This window comes from Trichechus manatus, unplaced genomic scaffold (genome assembly GCF_000243295.1).
Source record: "Trichechus manatus latirostris isolate Lorelei unplaced genomic scaffold, TriManLat1.0 scaffold00134, whole genome shotgun sequence".
In the NCBI taxonomy this organism is placed as follows: Eukaryota; Metazoa; Chordata; class Mammalia; order Sirenia; family Trichechidae; genus Trichechus; species Trichechus manatus.
Window position 1 is genome coordinate 1,304,850 of NW_004444070.1, and position 3,035 is coordinate 1,307,884.

General features: G+C 37.9%; 1 protein-coding gene across 1 annotated transcript in view; it reads left to right on the forward strand.

Moving 5' to 3' along the window:
- Positions 1 to 3,035, forward strand: part of ANOS1 (anosmin 1) — a 194,642-nt gene that overhangs the window by 187,075 nt on the left and 4,532 nt on the right. The window lies entirely within an intron of this gene.

Below are 3,035 nucleotides of genomic sequence, written 5' to 3' on the forward strand. Positions count from 1 at the left end.
TTTTGCTTGTCTTTTAAACCATAAATACAGATGGAGAAAATTTCTATAGTCTCATATCAATCTGAAATTAGGAAAAGAAAGTTAAAATTTTCAATCACAACACACTCGCTATAGGAATTAATGTTTTACTAAGGAGATTATTTTCTTATTGCACGTATTTTACTTTATTATATTAATTTTCTTCCTGATATGATCCAAATCAGTCTCCTTGATTTCATGCTAAATTTAAAAATCAGCAAGAAGCTACTAGTTTTGAAACTACAGATGATATTTTTTATAAAAATTTACTTGATTTAATGCTTCGTTTCATTGCTAAATCAAGTAAGATTTTAAAAAATGTCACCTACTGTTTCAAAACTAGTAGCCTCCTGCTGATTTTTAAATTATGTGTTTTTTCAAGGTTTAAACCTAAAAATCGATGACAGAAATTTTTGTATTGATAATAAAATTGACAAGTAATCTTAGTTTTCCCACTAAGTTTTTAAGTGATTGATCAAATTTACCCCAATAACTTTCTTTGCTCATAATTTAAGGAAAGCAGAAACCATCACCATGGAATGGCTTGATGGCCCTTTATGTGCGGGAAGTTTGGGTAAAATGCTTTCCCGCTATGCCTCCACTGAAATTCTGTTTAAGGAAATTTTTTTTTTGTTTTTAAATTGCTGTAAAATATATTTCCCCTTCAACGTTTTTCACATATACTATTTGGTGAGCTCAATTCCATCCGTCATGTTGTACAACCATCACCAATATCCTTTGCTTGCCGAATTTTCCACCATAAAGAAAAACTCAGTGCTTCCTAAACAATAAGAAAAGTATTTTGAATTTTTAAAAAATATTTTAAAGAAATACAAAGGGTTGTGCTTTGCTTGAATAATTTGTAAGCTTTAGGAAAGGAGCTGGTGTTCTTTTCCGGGATATTTTGTGATATTGGAGAGGGAGCAAGGGAAGGAGAAAGGGGCTAACTGGGAAGAGAGAGCGCATGAATATATGTTTGCGCATTCACATTTAGAGCACAGGATGGGAGACGTGGGTGGAAGAGGGAACATTTGCCTGGGCCTAACGCTTTCACTAAGGAACCCTGGTGGCACAACGATTAAGCACTTGGCTGCTGACCGAAAGGTTGGCAGTTCAAAGCCACCCTGTGGCTCCACAGGAGAGAGACTACAGCCTAGAAAACCCTGAGGGGCAGCTCTGTTCTGTCCCGCAGGGTTGCCATGAGTTGGAATCCACCAGGCGGCACCTAACAACAACGGTGCTTTCACTGGGAATTCCTGGGCGGCACAAATGGTTAAGTGCTTGGTTACTAACCCAGAGGTTGGTGGTTTGAGTCCACACAGTATTCAGTATGTGCCAAGCGAAATGACGCGTGCGCATTCTGTCACTGCGTAGGAACTCATCTAAAACATCATCCCCCACATCGTTACAAGCCTTCTCCAGAGAGATACTAAACATGGAACAAGTGCACGCTTATCGAACTGCAACGGCTAGACACATGGACTTATAGCAGCAGTAGGTATTTCCCAGGGGACACCCCTTCTCCTACGTAACATTAGCACAGTAAGTACCCACGTCAACCTCGGATGCACCCGGAAATGAGTGACACACGGTCAGCCGGCGAAGATGAGCGCTGAACCCCTGTGAGAATGCAGAAAATGCAGAAAAGGCTTATCGAACGGTAACTTTTGCTTCCTTTGCTGGTTCTGAAGAGCTCCGTTCACAGTCTGCCTAATCTCTGTGGATGTAGTGCAGAACTGACATTTCGCTGATTTCGGAGGGGCAGGTTCTCCAATGAGTGTAACAGATACACAATTGGCAAACAAACTGAGCATGCATTTAATCAACAAAATGCACTTTGTTGATTAAATGGATGATGTGATTTTACAAAATCAACTGAGATGCTGAAGCTATTGGGCCCTATTTATTACACTACTAAAATCTTTCGTAAGATGATTTTTTATTGCCTGTGATTTTTACTGACAGTTTGTAATCTGGAAAACAGCAGTGAATCTAAAAATGCTGCCACTTGAAACATCCTGTGCTTTTCCTTATACAAATGCAGCTGAAGCTTCCATCTGTATATCATGATTTACAAAAGATACCCTAAGGAGTAGACGTTCGACATTGTTATGCTGCTAACTAGATTTTGCCTTGGGGAAATTAAAATTCTTTTTTAGTATTTCATATCAGATATTGTTTTTAATATTTTCTCCTATAATATGAGAGATTGTCCTAATAGCTCAGCTTATTTATATTTTTCCTTGTTTTCCTCAAAGCAGAAGACAGCGGTGGGTACCTTTTGTTCTGGAGCCTTTATGCATTTGAACATTCACAAAACCAGTTGCTTAAAAGGAAATAATCCCAACTGGTGAACATTTTCAAGACGTTACTGAATACACCTTTTCATAGTCAAAGGAAGCTATCTGTATGCTAGAATATTCTCAGTAATGTAAAAAGGGCTTTGATTGATAGAAGACAGTTATTTGCCTTTAATTATTCTTTATTCTTTCAAGTGTATTATATCCTATTATTTGGAAAGTTTCTTGTGTTCCAAATTGCCCATTTATGGCATTAAGTGAAGTCGAAAGATGGTATCATATATCGTGTTGCAGACTATATTGAGGTGACCCCAAATAGCAATATTTAATTTAGTTTTTCTTTAGGGAATACTCACATACATGGTTTGAAATTATGTAGATGTGTTTGTCTGCCTCCTTATAAGCATGTGTGGTCTAGACACACCGGCACACACATATACACGCATACACCCTGGATGTAAATCCCCGAAGAAATTGTTCTCACAGCTCACCAGTGGCGGATAAGGATATAATTCTGTACTGAAGTTCAGAAGGATAATACATTCTGCCCATTAATGTTAATTCTGTGATAAAAGAGCAATGTATCATAATTAAACATTTTACAAATGGAGAAGCTTCCTAGCTTCCATATCCATCTAAGTACATTGGGAAAATCCCCAGTGTTATCGGTACACTGGGAATATCCCCAATGTTATCGGTACACTGGGAAAATCCCCA